This window comes from Ranitomeya imitator, chromosome 1 (assembly GCF_032444005.1).
Source record: "Ranitomeya imitator isolate aRanImi1 chromosome 1, aRanImi1.pri, whole genome shotgun sequence".
Taxonomy (NCBI): domain Eukaryota; kingdom Metazoa; phylum Chordata; class Amphibia; order Anura; family Dendrobatidae; genus Ranitomeya; species Ranitomeya imitator.
The window spans coordinates 79,934,124-79,953,500 of NC_091282.1; positions in this window are offsets into that span (position 1 = coordinate 79,934,124).

Genomic DNA, 19,377 nt, shown 5'->3' on the forward strand with positions numbered 1-19,377 from the left:
CCACATGCTGAAAAAATAATGGAACCAGATCTGAGGAGGAAGGCAACTTAGGCAAAGGTACCAGATGGACCATTTTAGAGAACCGGTCACAAACAACACAGATAACAGACATCTTCTGGGAAACAGGAAGATCCGAAATAAAATCCATGGAAATATGCGTCCAGGGCCTCTCAGGGACCGGCAAAGGCAAAAGCAACCCACTAGCGTGGGAACAGCAAGGCTTGGCCCAGGCGCAAGTCCCACAGGACTGCACAAAAGCACGCACATCGCGAGACAAGGAAGGCCACCAAAAGGACCTAGCAACCAAATCTCTGGTACCAAAAATCCCAGGATGACCAGCCAACACTGAACAATGAACCTCAGAAATAACCTTACTTGTCCAGCTTCCCCACAGGACAGCGGTCAGGCCTATCAGCCTGAAATTCCTGAAGCACCCGCCGCAAATCAGGAGAGATAGCAGAAAGAATCACCCCCTCCTTTAGAATGCCAACCGGCTCAAGGACTCCAGGAGAATCAGGCAAAAAACTCCTAGAGAGGGCATCAGCCTTAACATTCTTAGATCCCGGAAGATACGAGACCACAAAATCAAAACGGGAGAAAAACAGGGACCATCGAGCCTGTCTAGGATTCAGCCGCTTGGCCGACTCGAGGTAAATCAGATTCTTATGATCGGTCAGGACCACAACACGGTGTTTAGCTCCCTCAAGCCAATGTCGCCACTCCTCAAACGCCCACTTCATAGCCAACAACTCCCGATTGCCGACATCATAATTGCGTTCCGCAGGCGAAAACTTTCTGGAAAAAAAGCACACGGTTTCATCAAAGAACCATCAGACTCCCTCTGAGACAAAACGGCCCCTGCCCCAATCTCAGAAGCGTCGACCTCAACCTGAAAAGGAAGAGAAACATCCAGTTGATGCAACACAGGGGCAGAAGTAAATCGGCGTTTAAGCTCCTGAAAGGCCTCAACAGCCTCAGAGGACCAATTCGTCACATCAGCGCCTTTCTTCATCAAATCAGTAAGGGGCTTAACCACACTGGAAATGTTGGCAATGAAACGGCGATAGAAATTAGCAAAGCCCAAAAATTTTTGAAGACCCTTCACAGATGTGGGTTGGATCCAGTCATGAATAGCTTGGACCTTAACAGGATCCATTTCTATAGACGAGGGAGAAAAAATAAAACCCAAAAAAGAGACCTTCTGAACTCCGAATAGGCACTTAGACCCCTTCACAAATAAAGCATTATCACGAAGGATCTGGAACACCATCCTGACCTGCTTCACATGAGACTCCCAATCATCGGAAAAAATCAAAATATCGTCCAAATATACGACCATGAATTTATCAAGATAATTGCGGAAAATATCATGCATGAAAGACTGGAACACAGATGGAGCATTAGAGAGCCCAAATGGCATCACAAGGTATTCAAAATGGCCTTCGGGCGTATTAAATGCAGTTTTCCATTCGTCACCCTGTTTAATACGAACAAGATTATATGCCCCTCGGAGGTCAATCTTAGTAAACCAACTAGCCCCCTTAATCTGAGCAAACAAATCAGTAAGCAAAGGCAAGGGGTATTGGAATTTGACCGTGATCTTATTAAGAAGACAATAATCAATACAGGGTCTCAAGGAGCCATCCTTCTTAGCAACAAAAAAGAAACCCGCTCCCAATGGTGACGAAGAGGGCCGAATATGCCCTTTCTCCAAAGATTCCTTAACATAGCTCCGCATGGCGGCATGCTCTGGCACAGACAGATTGAAAAGTCGGCCCTTAGGGAACTTAAAACCAGGAATCAAGTTAATAGCACAATCACAGTCCCTATGTGGAGGAAGGGAACTGGACTTGGGCTCATCAAATACATCCTGGAACTCCGACAAAAACTCAGGGACCTCAGAAGAGGGGGAAGAGGAAATTGACATCAATGGAATGTCACTATGTACTCCTCGACAACCCCAACTAGTCACCGACATAGTTTTCCAATCCAGCACCGGATTATGTTCCTGTAACCATGGAAATCCCAGTACAACAACATCATGCAGGTTATGCAACACCAGAAAACGGCAATCTTCCTGATGTGCAGGAGCCATGTACATAGTCATCTGTGTCCAGTACTGAGGTTTATCCTTGGCCAAGGGTGTAGCATCAATGCCCCTCAAAGGAATAGGGCTCTGCAAAGGCTGCAAGGAAAAACCACAGCGCCTGGCGAATTCTAAGTCCATTAAGTTCAGGGCAGCGCCTGAATCCACAAATGCCATGACAGAAAAGGACGACAATGAGCAAATCAGGGTCACAGATAAGAGAAATTTAGGCTGTATAGTACTAATGGTAACAGACCTAGCAACTCTCTTAGTACGCTTAGGGCAATCAGAGATAACATGAGCCGAATCACCACAGTAAAAACACAGCCTATTCTGACGTCTGAATTCCTGCCGTTCTGTTCTAGTCAAAATCCTATCACATTGCATAGGTTCAGGACTTTGCTCAGAGGATACTGCCATATGGTGCACAGCTTTGCGCTCGCGCAGACGCCGATCAATCTGAATGGCTAGAGACATAGATTCGCTCAAACCGGCAGGCGTAGGAAAGCCCACCATAACATCTTTAAGGGTTTCAGAAAGACCTTTTCTGAAAATAGCAGCCAGAGCCTCCTCATTCCATTTAGTGAGCACAGACCATTTTCTAAATTTCTGGCAGTATAACTCTGCCGCTTCCTGACCTTGACACAAGGCCAACAGGGTTTTTTCTGCATGATCCACAGAATTAGGTTCGTCATACAATAATCTGAGCGCTTGAAAAAATGCATCTACATTCAATAATGCCGGATCCCCTGTTTCAAGAGAAAAAGCCCAGTCTTGAGGGTCACCACGCAGCAAGGATATGATGATTTTTACTTGCTGAATGGGATCACCAGAAGAACGGGGTTTCAAAGCAAAAAACAATTTGCAGTTATTTTTAAAGTTCAAAAACTTGGATCTGTCCCCAAAAAACAAATCAGGAGTAGGAATTCTGGGCTCTAAAGCCGGAGTCTGGACAACATAGTCTTGGATAATCTGTACTCTTGCAGCAAGTTGATCCACACGAGAAAACAAACCCTGAACATCCATGCCAAAGCATATATCCTGAACCACACAGATATCAAGAGGAAAAAAAAAAGACAAACCAAAGCACAGAAAAAAAAATGGTTCAGAACTTTCTTTTCCTTCTTTTGAGATGCATTTAATTCATTTTTGGGCCACTTGTACTGTTATGATCTGGTGGTTTAGGAACAACATGAGACAAGCTCTGAAGGAGGTGGTATCTGTACTGACCGCAAACCCTGAACCTAGCAGTGCAACTAAAAATAGCCGTGGGGGGTACCTGACGCTCCCTAGACCCCTCGGCACAGACTAAGATCTAACTTCCCCTAAAGATGGAAACAGGAAACCTATCTTGCCTCAGAGAAAATCCCCAAAGGAAAGATAGCCCCCCACAAATATTGACGGTGAGAGGAGGGGAAAATAACATACGCAGAAATGAAATCAGATTTTAGCATAGGAGGCCAGTCTAGCTTGATAGATAGGACAGGAAAGGATACTGTGCGGTCAGTATAAAAACTACAAAACAATCCACACAGAGTTTACAAAAATCTCCACACCTGACTAAAGGTGTGGAGGGTAAATCTGCTTCCCAGAGCTTCCAGCTAACAGAAATAATCCATACTGACAAGCTGGACAAATATAGAATGCACAGAACAATAAGTCCACAACATGTGGACTGAAATGAGCAAAGCCAGAACTTATCTTTGCAAAAATTGGTCAGGAAACCAGGAGAATCCAAGCAGAGATGTGAATCCAGCCAGGAAACATTGACAAGTGGCACTGGCTGAAGAAAGAGCCAGACTTAAATAGCCGAGCAGAAGAGACGATAAGTGGAGGCAGCTGATGACCGCTAACTCCAAGGAGCAGCCATACCACTAGAAACCACAAGAGGGAGCCCAAGAGCAGAACTCACAAAAGTGCCACTTACAACCACCGGAGGGAGCCCAAGAGTGGAATTCACAACAGGTGTCTATGATGCCCATAGTGTATTTTTTAAAATTTTACCCCCCCGGGGAAATGTTTGTCAGCCCATGCACTTAGTGTATGGGCATTACGAGGCTAGGAGACCCACTCCTTTGTAATGGGACAGTTTTTTTATTGAGGCCCTCCTCCATGTTTTTTCCAAGGGGGGATTGGGGTGCGTGCAAATTTGGGTCAAGGCGGCCCTTGCATTCAATGCATAAGGAAATAGTATGGCAGGACCAACTTAAGAATGTGAAGTGGGTTTTCCTGTGGCCATCCAGTACCTTGGTTCAAAGGCTTATTGGGATGCATATGACTTGGTAGCAGGGCAGGCCTTGCAGTTAATACATAACAAAACAGCATGGAAGGACCAACTGTAGATGTGAAGTGGGGTTTCCTGTGGCCATCAGGCACCTGGGTTCAAAGGCTTCTTGGGGTGCATATGACTTGATAGCAGGGCAGGCCTTGCATTCAATGAAACATTTTTTCAGGAGACCCTCCTGTACCTCTCATGAAAGGGGTATTGGGGTACGTTGTAACTCTTGGCATCCCAGCCACTCACTGCATAGGCAATAACAGCATAGGAGACCCACTGTTTATTAACTCCTTTCTGACCTCGGACGGGATAGTACATCCGAGGTCAGAACCCCCGCTTTGATGCGGGCTCCGGCCGTGAGCCCGCATCAAAGCCGGGACATGTCAGCTGTTTTGAACAGCTGACATGTGCCCGCAATAACAACGAGTGGAATCGCGATCCACCCGCCGCTATTAACTAGTTAAATTCCGCTGTCAAACGCTGACATCTGGCAATCTGGCCATCAGGCCGGAAATGAGCGTATCGCCGACCCCCGTCACATGATCGGGGGTCAGCGATGCGTCAGGAGAGTAACCATAGAGGTCCTTGAGACCTCTATGGTTACTGATGCTGGTTTGCTGTGAGCGCCATCTTGTGGTCTGCGCTCATAGCGAGCCTGCAATTCAGCTACATAGCAGCGATCTGATGATCGCTGCTATGTAGCTGAGCCGATCGAGTTGTGCCAGCTTCTAGCCTCCCATGGAGGCTATTGAAGCATGGCAAAAGTAAAAAAAAAAAGTAAAAAAAAAATGTGAAAAAAATATATAAAAGTTTAAATCACCCCCCTTTCACCCCATTCAAAATAAAACAATAAAAAAAAAATCAAACCTACACATATTTGGTATCGCCGCGTTCAGAATCGCCCGATCTATCAATAAAAAAAAGGATTAACCTGATCGCTGAATGGCATAGCGAGAAATAAATTTGAAACGCCAGAATTACGTTTTTTGTGGTCGCTGCGACATTGCATTAAAATGCAATAACGGGCGATCAAAAGAACGTATCTGCACCAAAATGGTATCATTAAAAACGCCAGCTTGGCCCACAAAAAATAAGCCCTCACCCATCCCGAGATCACGGAAAATGGAGACGGGTAACGGAAAATGGCACAATTTTTTTTTTTTTTTAGCAAAGTTTGGAATTTTTTTCACCACTTAGATAAAAAAGAACCTAGCCATGTTTGGTGTCTATGAACTCGTAATGACCTGGAGAATCAAAATGGTAGGTCAGTTTTAGCATTTAGTGAACCTAGCAAAAAAAGCCAAACGAGTTTGCATCTCGGCTTCAGGAAAATGGCCGCCGCGATCTCCATCTGCGCACGCGCGGCATCCCGTGGCCATTTTCCTGAAGCCCCGTGCAGCAGAGCACTCCATCTGCGCACGCGCGGCCTCAGGAAGATGGCCGCCCCCACCGATGACAAGGGTAATAGCGCAGATCGCGCGCTTTTTCTTCACCTGCGCGCAGTGGATTCGGCACTTGGACATGCGCACACCACTACGCCACCAACGGAAAGCTGGGGAAGAAACAGCGACGTCACCACGCCCACCCGACCTGACCAGCCTGATTGACAGGCGAAAACGGCGACTTTGGTAATGTATTTCGCAGCATAGGTGGGGAATCAGGGTACACTGCATACACTATTGTAAAGCACAGCGCAGGCCCTATTGAACAGTATTTTTATCTCAATCTGAAAAAACGGGGTGACAAGTTCCCTTTAAAGTTGAAAAACGCATCAAAAACGCTGCATGTGAACATAGCCCAAGTGGTGGAGGAACATTTTGGTCTGGGGTAAATTATTTTGCCCTATATACAAGTCATTAGCCTGGAAAGAATGTACCTTATCATATTTCCCAGCAAAATCCATTTTGGTTTTGTTTTTGTATGTTTTTGGGTGCACCTGTAAAAATGGCATGAAACCCTGACAACATTGCTTACAGCTGTGACCTAGGAGTCAGAAATGCTTCCTGTGTCATTTGAGCAGTGCTTGGGTTTCCTACAGACTTTTATTGAGCTCGTTGCTCCAGTCGAGTGCCCGAGTATTCCAATTTGCTCGACCTGAGCAATGAGCACCCTTCTCAATGTAAGTCTATGAGAGCCACAACGAGGGTCTCATAGTCTGTCATTGAGAGTTTGTGACTGTTACCTCTGACTCCTGGCCAGTCAGAAGTTGTGGTCACAAGATTGCAGAGCAGGATCAGAGCATAGCTGGGAACATCTGAAGACAGCGGCTGGTAAGTATATTACTGCAAGCACATATTTATGATACCACAAAATGACATGGAGGTCTCCTGGGAGTGTGCTTAGGTTGGGCACTGCCTCTAAAAGGGCCAGCACGTGCTGCTAAAAAGTCCAAAGCTAATAGCTGGGAGATGTCTGGTATATAAGGCACCCTCCCCTATTGGGAGGTGCCTTAGCAACTTCAAGTGGTCGGTGTACTTCCTGCTTCTTGGTTGTAAAGTTCCCGTACTTATGCATTCTGCATCTAATCCTGTCTGCCCCTTTTCCCGTCTGTCCATCTGTTCCTATACCCGAATCCACCCTGGATGTGCCTAGTCCTGATCCTGATCTGTCTGGTCCACACCTGTGCTGCTAACCTCACCTGCCCAGTCTGAATCCGCATCAGTGAACCTGCTTCCCTGTCTCCTTGGAGGTTAGCTGCCACGGCTCCATAGATCTGTCCTGGAGTCCACCTGGATTCAAGTTTAACCACACCATCAGGGGCTCTAGTGAGGAACCAGGTGTTTGCTTAGTTACGCCCCCAAGGGCTCTTCCTGGATCATGGCACAGTGGTTCTACAAACCACGTGCGTGACAGGTTCAAAGACGTTTTGGGTTGGTTTTACTGCTTCTGGCACTGGGTGCCTTTACTGTGTACAAGGCATGATGAAATCTGAAGATTATCAACAGATTTTAGGTTGCAATGTAGTGCACAGTGTCAGAAAGCTGAATTTGCGTGGTAAATCATGAGTCTTCCCGCAGGACAATGACACCAAACATACTTCTAGAAGCCCTCTGAAATGGTTGGAAACAAAGCACTGAAGAGTTCTGAAGAGGCTAGCAGTGAGTCTGGATTCAAATCCAATTGAGCACCTGTGGAGAGGTCTTAAAATTGCTGTTGGGAGAAGGCGCCCTTCAAATATGAGAGACCTGAAGCAGTTTATGTGGCCAAGTTCTGTGCTTGTGTAAAATTATATATATCCAGTTCGCCTTTTTTCCTCTAAATCGGTGTATAATGAAACATGTAATTGCAATAATATTCTGGGAGAAATACTTAATTTTCTGGAACAATTTCAAGGGTGACAACACTTTTAGCAGTGAGCATTCATGATACATATATATCAGAGGCGTAGCTAGGGTTTTGGCTCAGGGGGGGGGGTGAAGCTTCTGAGTGGGCCCCTAACCAGGTAACCTTGATTACAACTCGATGACGCCCCCTAATAGTGGAGGAGAACCTCAGCAGATGACCGCGCTGTTGCTGAAGATAATCTCTATATAACGACCAACATGGATATTACCGCCATATGGTCAGTGGTAGATACCAGCCCTACAGAACATATAAGAGATCACAGCACAGTTATAGATAATGACTTACCATTGACGTTCTTTATGATGGAATCGTCACTTTTCCCGTCTTTTCCGTCTGGCCCAGACCGACATGACAACTTCTTCCAGCTACAACTCGTCTGCAGAGAATATAACAAAGACACATTTCACTTCTCACATTCCAGCCGTCACCATCTATTCCCAACCTGCACAAACCCCTCATCCTGCTGATACCCCAATACTGAGCCGCTGCTGCCGTATGTGTCCCTATTACTGCACCTGATACCCCAATACTGAGCCGCTGCTGCCGTATGTGTCCCTATTACTACACCTGATACCCCAATACTGAGTCGCTGCTGCCATATGTGTCCCTATTACTGCACCTGATACCCCAATACTGAGCCACTGCTGCCGTATGTGTCCCTATTACTGCACCTGATACCCCAATGCTGAGCCTCTGCTGCCGTATGTGTCCCTATTACTGCACCTGATACCCCAATACTGAGCCGCTGCTGCCGTATGTGTCCCTATTACTGCACCTGACACCCCAATACTGAGCCTCTGCTGCCATATGTGCCCCTATTACTGCACCTGATACCCCAATACTGAGCCGCTGCTGCCATATGTGTCCCTATTACTGCACCTGACACCCCAATACTGAGCCGCTGCTGCCATATGTGCCCCTATTACTGCACCTGATACCCCAATACTGAGCCGCTGCTGCCATATGTGTCCCTATTACTGCACCTACTCTGTGGTTCTCTGTACCCTCTAAATTCTAAAGCACCCCTCTATAATATAGTAATTCCGGGTGCAAGTGCCCTAGAAAACAGAGCCCACATTTTGCCCCCTAGAAAGTGATAATGCCCTCTGTGTGCCCCTTTGATAGTCACAGTAACCTGTAGAATAAGGCAGCAGTCCCCCCCTTTAGGCAGATCCTTTATATAAGGCAGCACTCCCCCCCTATAGGCAGATCCTGTATATGAGGCAGCACTCCCCCCATATAGGCAGATCCTGTATATAAGGCAGCACTCCCCCCCATAGGCAGATACTGTATATAAGGCAGCACTCCCTCCCCTTAAGGCAGATACTGTATATAAGGCAGCACTCCCTCCCCCATAGGCAGATACTGTATATAAGGCAGCACTCCCCCCTATAGGCAGATACTGTATATGAGGCAGCACTCCCTCCCTATAGGCAGATACTGTATATGAGGCAGCACTCCCTCCCCTATAGGCGGATACTGTATATGAGGCAGCACTCCCCCCTGTAGGAAGATCCTGTATATAAGGAAGCACTCCCCCCTATAGGCAGAACTTCTATATATATAATTGTCTAAGGGTTTTTCCGTCTGTCTGTCTGTCTTTCTGTCTGTCTGTCTGTCCTGGAAATCCCGCGTCTCTGATTGGTCGAGGCCGCCAGGCCTCGACCAATCAGCGACCGGCACAGCGACGATGATGTCTGTTGTGAATTCTGTGGCAGAGCTCCCTCCTGTGGTCACAAGTGGTACTTCGGCTGGTTCTCTCTGTGAGCTTCCGTTGGTGGAGGAAAGTGATACTGCGGCTTCTGAGTTTCCTTCCTCAGGTGATGCGGTGAAGTCGTTAGGTGCTGCTCTATTTAACTCCACCTAGTGCTTTGATCCTGGCCTCCAGTCAATGTTCTAGTATTGGACCTGTTTCCTCCTGGATCGTTCCTGTGGCCTGCTGCTCTGCATAGCTAAGTTCCTCTTTGCTATTTGTTTGCTGTTTTTTTCTGTCCAGCTTGTCAATTTGTTTTTTTCTGCTTGCTGGAAGCTCTGGGACGCAGAGGGTGTACCTCCGTGCCGTTAGTTCGGTACGGAGGGTCATTTTCCCCCTTTGCGTGGTTTTTGTAGGGTTTTGTGTTGACCGCAAAGTTACCTTTCCTATCCTCGCTCTGTTCAGAAAGTTGGGCCTCACTTTGCTAAATCTATTTCATCTCTACGTTTGTCTTTTCATCTTAACTCACAGTCATTATATGTGGGGGCTGCCTTTTCCTTTGGGGTATTTCTCTGAGGCAAGGTAGGCTTATTTTCTATCTTCAGGCTAGCTAGTTTTTCAGGCCGTGCCGAGTTGCATAGGGAGCGTTAGGCGCAATCCACGGCTGCCTTTAGTGTGGTTGGAGAGGATTAGGAATTGTAGTCAACAGAGTTCCCACGTCTCAGAGCTCGTTCTTGTTTTTTGGGTTATTGCCAGGTCACTGTATGTGCGCTGACCTCTATGTCCATTGTGGTACTGAATTACCTTTCATAACAGATGTCATAAAGGACGTAGACATCCCGCATCTCTGATTGGTCGAGGCCGCCAGGCCTCGACCAATCAGCAACGGGCACAGCGACGATGATGTCATAAAGGATGTAGAAATCCCACGTTTTTGATTCAGCGACGGGGACGATGATGTCATAAAGGTTGCCTCGACCAATCAGTGACAGGCACAGTCTGCGCAAATTCTGGAATCATCATTGTCCATATACTACGGGGACATGCATATTCTAGAATACCCGATGCGTTAGAATCGGGCCACAATCTAGTACTGTATATGAGGCCAGGGCCACCATCAGGGCATTACAGCTCACCGGGCCCCTACCGGCAGCCGCAGGCTGAACCGGGCCCTTAGCGGCGGCCGGTGCTACAGCTGTACGCTATTGACGTGCGGGCCCGCGCCCGCACGTCAATAGTTAACAGCCGCCAGCCGCAGCGTGCAGGTCGCCGGCGTCTGACGTCATTGTCAGTCGCCGGCGAGTGCACGGTGCAGCTGCGTGGAGAGAGGAGCGCGGCAGGTAAGTAGAACTTTTTTTTTTTTTGAGAGCGGCGATGCCGGGGGGGGGGGGGGGCCAGGGCAGTAAAGCTGGACACAGGGGGGGGCCCAGGGGCAGTAAAGCTGGACACAGGGTGGGGGCCGGGGGGCAGTAAAGCTGGACACAGAGTGGGGGCCCGGGGGCAGTAAAGCTGGACACAGGGTGGGGGCCGAGGGGCAGTAAAGCTGGACACAGGGTGGGGGCCCGGGGGCAGTAAAGCTGGACACAGGGTGGGGGCCGGGGGGCAGTAAAGCTGGACACAGGGTGGGGGCCGGGGGGCAGTAAAGCTGGACACAGGGTGGGGGCCGGGGGGCAGTAAAGCTGGACACAGGGTGGGGGCCGGGGGGCAGTAAAGCTGGACACGGGGGGGCAGAGTGCTGGGCAGAGTGCTGGACAGAGATGGGGCAGAGTGCTGGACAGAGATGGGGCAGAGTGCTGAACAGAGATGGGGCAGAGTGCTGAACAGAGATGGGGCAGAGTGCTGGACAGAAATGGGGCAGAGTGCTGGACAGAGATGGGGCAGAGTGCTGAACAGAGATGGGGCAGAGTGCTGAACAGAGATGGGGCAGAGTGCTGGACAGAGATGGGGCAGAGTGCTGGACAGAGATGGGGCAGAGTACTGGACAGAGATGGGGCAGAGTGCTGGACACTGATGGGGCAGAGTGCTGGACACTGATGGGGCAGAGTGCTGGACACTGATGGGGCAGAGAGCTGGACACTGATGGGGCAGAGTGCTGGACACTGATGGGGCAGAGTGCTGGACAGAGATGGGGCAGAGTGCTGGACAGAGATGGGGCAGAGTGCTGGACACTGATGGGGCAGAGTGCTGGACACTGATGGGGCAGAGTGCTGGACACTGATGGGGCAGAGTGCTGGACACTGATGGGGCAGAGTGCTGGACAGAGATGGGGCAGAGTGCTGGACAGAGATGGGGCAGAGTGCTGGACAGAGATGGGGCAGAGTGCTGGACAGAGATGGGGCAGAGTGCTGGACAGAGATGGGGCAGAGTGCTGGACAGAGATGGGGCAGAGTGCTGGACACTGATGGGGCAGAGTGCAGGACAGAGATGGGGCAGAGTGCTGGACAGAGATGGGGCAGAGTGCTGGACAGAGATGGGGCAGAGTGCTGGACAGAGATGAGGCAGGATTGGAAACAGATGGGGCAGAGTGCTGGACACAGATGGGGCAGGATTGCACACAGACTGGGCAGAGTGCTGGACACAGATGGGGCAGGATTGGACACAGATGGGGCAGAGTGCTGGACACAGATGGGGCAGGATTGGAAACAGATGGGGCAGAATGGAGACAGATGGGGCAAGATTGGAGACAGATGGGGCAGGATGGATACGATGGAGACAGATGGGGCAGGATGGGGAGATCATATGGGGCAGAATGTATACCCATGAGGGCAGGATGGGAGAACATATGGCTGGAGCCTGGAATGAGACACACGGGGGCTAGGATGGCGAATATTACCATAGGGGCTAATTAAGGGATATTATTATTGCAGTGATGTATTTATTTTATTTTTTGAGTATACTGTTTTAAATGGGGGGGAGGTCCTGTTACTGTGTAGAGTGATACTATGTTGCCTTCTTCATGTGGTGTAATGTAGAAGTTGGGAAAATTAAGTAATGTGTTCTACAAGCGGAACTCGAGATAACTGTTTTATTTCCTGCAGAGACGAGTCCTGGCTGGATGAAGTGATGGCGGTCTGTGCTGGATGAAAGATGAAGGACTTCACCTAGAGACGTCACTGGTGAGTCAGTGTTACCTATACACTGACACTATACACTGTATACTATATACAGAGGTCCTGTGTACAATGTCACCAGTGATCACTGTATTACCTATACATTATATACAGAGCTCCTGTGTATAATACCACCAGTGATCACTGTATTACCTGTACACAGACACTGCTTACTAATTACAGATCTCCTGTGTATAATGGCACTGATGGTGATAGTATTGTGGGTTTTTTTTATTACTGATCAGTATTGTAGTATTCAGTCATTTGTGGTTATATGCGGTCTGGTCATGGTGTAGCGGTATTTGTTCCTTGTATTTTATATTATTCGATCACTGTGGTGGTAATATGTCATCTGGTCATAGTGCTGTGGTATTTGTTCCTTGTATGTAGTATTATAGGTCATTTTAAAAATGGAAAAATAAATAAAAATATACCTAAATTGTATTGCATATTTTAACAAATATTTAGTAGGTTACAGTAGAGTAGGGCCCGGCCAAAAGTGTCTACCGTGTTATGGTGGCGGCTTAAAAAATCTTTTGGCCAAAACAAAAGCTGCCGGCTATATGTGTGATCTGGTGATGGGAACTGTCAATGTGTGATAGGTGAGAAGTGGAGATTTTCCAAGAGAGAGCGGTGGGACTGTGGACAGTTCGTGGGGTGGAGCCTGGAGGCGGGGCTGGGGTGGAGCCTGGGCGGAGTTTCAAGGGGGCCCCGAAAATTTTGCCAGTATGGGGCCCCAAAATTTCTAGTGGCAGCCCTGTATGAGGCAGCACTCCCCCTATAAGCAGATACTGTATATGAGGCAGCACTCCCTCCCCTTAAGGCAGATACTGTATATAAGGCAGCTCTCCCCCCCCTATAGGCAGATACTGTATATGAGGCAGCACTCCCTCCCTATAGGCAGATACTGTATATGAGGCAGCACTCCCTCCCCTATAGGCAGATACTGTATATGAGGCAGCACTCCCCCCTATAGGAAGATCCTGTATATGAGGAAGCACTCCCCCCTATAGGCAGATACTGTAAATGAGGCAGCACTCCCCCCTATAAGCAGATACTGTATATGAGGCAGCACTCCCTCCCCTTAAGGCAGATCCTGTATATAAGGCAGCACTCCCTCCCCCATAGGCAGATACTGTATATAAGGCAGCACTCCCCCCTATAGGCAGATACTGTATATGAGGCAGCACTCCCTCCCTATAGGCAGATAATGTATATGAGGCAGCACTCCCTCCCCTATAGGCAGATACTGTATATGAGGCAGCACTCCCCCCATAGGAAGATCCTGTATATGAGGAAGCACTCCCCCCTATAGGCAGATACTGTATATGAGGCAGCACTCCCCCCTATAGGCAGATACTGTATATGAGGCAGCACTCCCTCCCCTTAAGGCAGATACTGTATATAAGGCAGCACTCCCTCCCCCATAGGCAGATACTGTATATAAGGCAGTATATATATATACACTCACACTGCTAAAAAAAAGGGAACACTAAAATATCACATCCTAGATATCACTGAGTGAAACATTCCAGCTGCAAATCTTTATTCATTACATAGTACATAGTGGATTGCTTTGAGAACAATAAAACATAAAAATGATCATTGTAAATCAGAATTAATATACCATGGAGGTTTGAAATTATGCTCAAAATGAAAGTGGAAAATCTAATTACAGGCTGACCCAACTTCAGTGGAAATGCCTTAAGACAAGGGAATGATGCTCAGTAGTGTGTGTGGCCTCCATGTCCCTGTATGACCTCAATACAATGCCTGGGCATGCTCCTGATGAGGTGGTGGATGATCTCCTGAGGGATCTCTTCCCAAAGCTGGATTAAAGCATCAGTCAACTCCTGGACAGTCTGTGATGCAATGTGGAGTTGGTGGATGTAGTGCGACATGATGTCCCAGATGTGCTCGATTGGATTTAGGTCTGGGGAACGGGCGGGCCAGTCCATATCATCAATGCCTTCATCATGCAGGAACTGCTGACACACTTCAGGCACGTGAGGCCTAGCATTGCCATGCATCAGATGGACCCCAAATGGTACCTAATGGCAGTCAGGGTACCTCTAGTTAACACATGGAGGGCTGAGCGTCCCTCCAAGAAATTACTACCCACGCCATTATTGACCAACTGCCAAACTGGTCATGCTGGAGAATGTTGCAGGTAGCAGAACGTTCCCCACGGTGTCTCCAGACTCTGTCACATGTGCTCAGTGTGAACCTGCTCTCATCCGAGAAGAGCATAGGGTGCCAATGTTGAATCCATGCCAATCTTGGTGTTCTCTGGCAAATGCATGGTGTTGGGCTGTAAGCACAACACCTACTTGTGGATGTTGGGCCCATGTATCACCCACATGGAGTCTGTTTCTTACAGTTTGAGCAGACACAAAGATGTTAGTGATAATTTCGTAGGGCTGTGGCACAGGTTCTCCTGTTCCTCCTTGCAAAAAGGAGGAGATATCGGTACTGCTGCTGGGTTGCTGCCCTCCTATTGCCGCCTCCACATCTCCTGGTGTACTGACCTGTCTCCTGGTATCTGCTCCATCCTCTGGACACTGCTGACACTCACAGCTACCCTTCTTGCAACAGCTGTCATTGATGTGCCATCATGGATGAGCTGCACTGCCTGAGAAATCTTTGTGGGTTGTAGACACCGCCTCATGCTACTGTACCTCTAGGGATGAGAGCAATGCCAAAATGCAAAAGTGACCAAAACAACAGCCATAAAGCAAGAAAACAGAGAAATGGTCTGTGGTCAACCCCTGCAGAACCACTCCTTTATAGGGCTTTTCTTGCTAATTGCCTATCATTTCTACCTGTTGTCGGTTCCATTAGCACAACAGTAAAGAGAAATTGATTCGGTCGGTGTTGCTTCATAACTGGAGAAGTTGATTCCACAGAAGTGTGATTGACTTGGAGCTACATTGTGTTGTTTAAATGTTCCCTTTATTTTTTTGAGCAGTGTATGCACACACAAGCACATAATTATTTAATGTGTTTATTAAAATAAAATTATAGCCTAAACATTATTTAAAAACTCAAATAAAATTGGAAAAGTAATTGTATACCCTTATATTAATGGTATTACTCCTGTAATCTGCAGGCAGCACCCTGATGCATCACAACATTATGCTGTGGACATATACGCTTTCACTGATGGACTGGCCATGGATATGCAGAGCATGGAAATAAGCTTTATCTGCAAATTGTTGGCAAGTACTTCACACACCGCGGTATCTCTGTGCATTGTAAAGCACAGCAGGAGCCCAATCATTCACAATTGTCTTCATCCTGTCGGAGTATTGTTTTCATCATCCGAACACAATTGAATGCGATGTGACATGGGCTGTTGTACGTTTTCCGTTCATACATTACACAGGTTTTTATAGATTTGGATTTCATAACTGGAGCACAGGAGGGTAAATTTAGAAATTAATCAGATAATATTGCCTTGAAATATATGTAGAGCTGTTCTGGAAATTGTGGGTGATAAATATTGTTGATAATTGCAAAAGGCCTGATTGGGCCGAGGCTTCTCAAAGACATTGATCACGATGTTCTGTGATGCAATCACATGAAAAACAGCTTTTCAAACTCATATGCTGCATATATTAGGGGGATGTATTGTGCACAGATACCAAAAAATGCAATAATAATGGATTTCTTATGATTGCGGAATTGAAGACATATCACGCATGTTCAAAGGTCAACAAACGTGTCCATTGATGGACATGTGTGGAGTGTAACCTAAAGATGCCCATACACTTTTGATAGCCGAGCTCTCGTTCAGTATTATTATTATTTATTATTATACCGCCATTTATTCCATGGCGCTTTACATGTTCAGTAGACAGCTATTTCCTCTACTCCCCACCATAGACATGCACACTCTGTTTGGCAGAGTGTGCATGTGTTTTTTTATTAGTTTTATTACTAGTAAACGGAAATAAGCTGCTACAAGACATCTGTCTACCCTGAGGATTAAGAAATTGGACATTAACATTTAGCACACTTGATTCTTCTCTATTGCAGCATTCTTTGTACTCACAGATTAAAGAAACACAGAGAAATAATACTAGTCTGGTCCGCCCTGTAAAGGGAGGGTCCGGCGCACTTTGTTTGGGCACCTTAAGGTCTACCTGGAAAGGCAATTCTAATCTTACGGCACCCTAAACACATTAGATAAAAGTTGGCTGAAGGTGCTGATTTCAATGGAAGCTGAAGACCATCTAATGTGTATGGGTGTTTTTGGATTGTCCACCAAAAGATGATGTTGGTAGAAAGAAGTTGGCAGAAAGAAGGATCGGGCACTTTGAATTTCCATGCCCAATCCTTTTGTTTCAGGGAAGATAAGCCACTGACAGAGCTGTCTGGCTCTGGGCTTCTCTCATTTGGAGAGAAAACTTTTGGCCGACCGCTATCAGAGCCAAGTCCAAGAGGCTTTGCAGCAGCACATGGAGTCCTACTACTGTACGGAAGGCAATCCATGACCACTGGAGTTCACGTATTGCCACATTATGGGGTTATAGCTATGTATGGCATACATTTGAATATCGAAGGAAAACTCTCTGCATGAAATTGGAGGAAAGTAGAGGAACAGTAGGACCTCCAGAGGTCCAAGCATGCTGTATTATGACTCCGTACACCTCAGATGTTATACAAGGCCTTAATATGACTCTTAGCATGATCCCTATTTCATTAAAGTTGCTAATTGATCTAGAACATGGCCCAGCACTCTGAATCTGATGACCATCTGGGCATTCATGGTCGGCACATGCTTTGTGCTCTTATGTTGACTGTAATCACCAGTGTTTATTCCCCTGTCATAATGTAGTCACATCTCTCCCTTCTCCTTTTCTTATGCAGATTGAATCCTGCTGGGTAACACAAGGTAACTAATAGGCAGGTAATATAGAGTGATCGTGTAAATAGCCTTTTACAAGGCCTATAATCATCAGTACAATTGTTCCCAATCATTGCCCAGTGTAAAGGTGTTAACGACAAGCAATAGTTCTCTTTTTGGAAAATAATCCTTGATGTCGGCAGCTCATCCCCTCATATAAACAGGGGGAGAGCTGCTGACAATCACGTAATCTACATGGATGGGGAGAAATGAATGTTAAAACTGAATATGATTGTCATGTGTGCAGTAAATGATAGTTTCATAGTTTATTATGGTTGAAGGTAGACTTAAGTCCATTGAGTTCAACCTATAGCCTAAAATGTTGATCCAGGGGAAAGCAAAAACCCCATGACAGGCATTAATAGCTCCATATTAGGGGAAAAATTCCATCCCGACTCCACATACGGCAAATGGACTAGTTCCACCGGATCAATGTCCCATCACAGAATCTAATACCCATAACCTTTAATAATATCATTTCCAAGAAAGGTACTGAGGCTCCCCTTGGATTTTAGTAATGCATGAACCATTGTACCATCACATGGCAGAGAGTTCCACAGTCTCACTGCTCTTACAGTAAACAATCTGCGTCTGCAATGATTAAACCTTCTTTACTCTAGACATAGATGATGCCCCCTTGTCCCCGTCACAGGTCTAGGCGTTAAAAGATCATTATAAAGATCTCTGTATTGTCCCCTCATATATTTGTACATAGTTTTAAAATCGCCCCTAAGCCAAAACTGAATAACCCCAAGTTTGATAACCTATCTTCTGCAGTCCACCCATACATACAAGTCTGTTTCACTGTTATCCAGTGTTTTACCATCCTCAGCCCAAGCTTCTAGTTTATAGATATCCCACTGTACCATTCAATTATCCTTGTCTCTATTGATTACCTTGCAGAGTTTAGAATAATCTGCAACTATTGAAATTCTGGCTGTATGCCCCATTCAATGTCATTAATAAATGAAGAAAGCCCAATACTGACCCCTGAGGTACCCCACTGTTAACTGTGACCCAAGATGAGTGTGTGCCATTGATAACCACCGTTTGTTTCCTATCTCTGAGCCAGTTTTTAACCCACTTTACACATATATTCCATATATACCATTAGTTCCATTACTTCATTTTGTGTATCAACCTTTTGTGTAGCACTGCATCAAACGTCTTTAAAAAGTCCATGCAGACAAAATAAACTGCATTTCTCTGATCTAGTCTGGAACTTACATCCTCATAGAAGCTGATCAGATTAGTTTGACAGGACCGATTCCTTATAAAATCATGTTGATGTTGAGTCATAAGTAGAAATGGGCGACCCTGAACAGTAAAGTTCGGCGTCTGTACCGAACACCTACTGTTCGGGCACGGACACCGATCACAGACTTCACCAGGAAGTCCGTGTTACTGTTCGGGTTCGTCATGCTGTCATGTGTAGTGGAATCATCACCGCCGGTCAGACAGTCACGGTTCTCAGGCTGTCAAAAGAGAGTGTGAGCGCTTAGCTGTGATCAGAGGTATAAAGTTTCCTCCTGTCACTGGTATCAGCTGATAGGACTACAGCTCCCACCATCCGACACCTGCTGCAGCTAATAATAGCAAGAGCAGGAGTGGTAGTATTCATCAGCCGGCTCCAGTGCCGTAAATAAATAATAATTAAAAAAACGGCAAGGGTTCATCTGTATTTTGGATAACCAGCCAGGTAAAAGTCACAGCTGGGGACTACAACCCTCAGCTGTCAGCATCAGCAAGGCTGGTTATGAAGAATATTTTTTAATTATTAAAATAAACAATTTAAAAAAGGGCATACGGTTCCCCCCCCCCCTCATATTTGACAACCAGCCAAGCTAAAGCAGACATCTGGGGGCTGGTATTCTCCAGATGGTAAGGGGCCATAGATATTGGCTTCCCCCAGCCTAAAAATAGCAGCCTGCAGCTGCCCAGTAAAGGCACATCTAT